This window comes from Gracilinanus agilis, chromosome 3, assembly GCF_016433145.1.
Source record: "Gracilinanus agilis isolate LMUSP501 chromosome 3, AgileGrace, whole genome shotgun sequence".
Lineage (NCBI taxonomy): Eukaryota > Metazoa > Chordata > Mammalia > Didelphimorphia > Didelphidae > Gracilinanus > Gracilinanus agilis.
This window is the reverse complement of record NC_058132.1, coordinates 479,188,131-479,188,795: the sequence shown is the minus strand read 5'-3', so window position 1 is coordinate 479,188,795 and position 665 is coordinate 479,188,131.

The following is a 665-nucleotide window of genomic DNA, read 5'->3' as shown; positions in this document are numbered from 1 at the left end:
TTTTTTGTCACTTTTTATACTCTCCCTCCTCAAAAATCTATTTTTCTATCCAGGAAAACATTGTACACAGAGACTGATACACTGTGGTACAATCGAACATAATGGACTTCTCTACTAGCAGAAATGCAAGGATCCAGAGCAAGGCTGAGGGACTTATAAGAAAGAAAGCTAGCCACATTCAGAGGAAGAACTGTGGGAGGAGAAACACAGAAGAAAAACAACTGCTTGAACACATGGGCTGATGGGGATATTATTGGGGATGTAGACACTAAATGATAAATCTAGTCCAACTATCAATAATATGGAATTAGGTCTTGATCAATGATACATGTAAAACCCAGTAGAATTGTGCATTGGCTAAGAGGGGTTAGGAGGGTTTGGGGGAGAGGGAAAGAACATGAAATATGTAACTATGGGAAAATATTCAAAATGAAAATTTAAAAAAAATATTTTTCTTATGACTACTAATTCCCTTAGTCTGCCCTCCCTTATATATTCCTCCTATTCTCTTTTATCTTTCTTCTCATATTTACCTATTGGATAAGTTACATTCCTATACAGAACTGAATATATATATATATACATATATATATATGTATATATATTGAACTATATATATTGAGGAGGAAGCAACTGTTTGTCCTTCAAGGAACATCACTGTATAT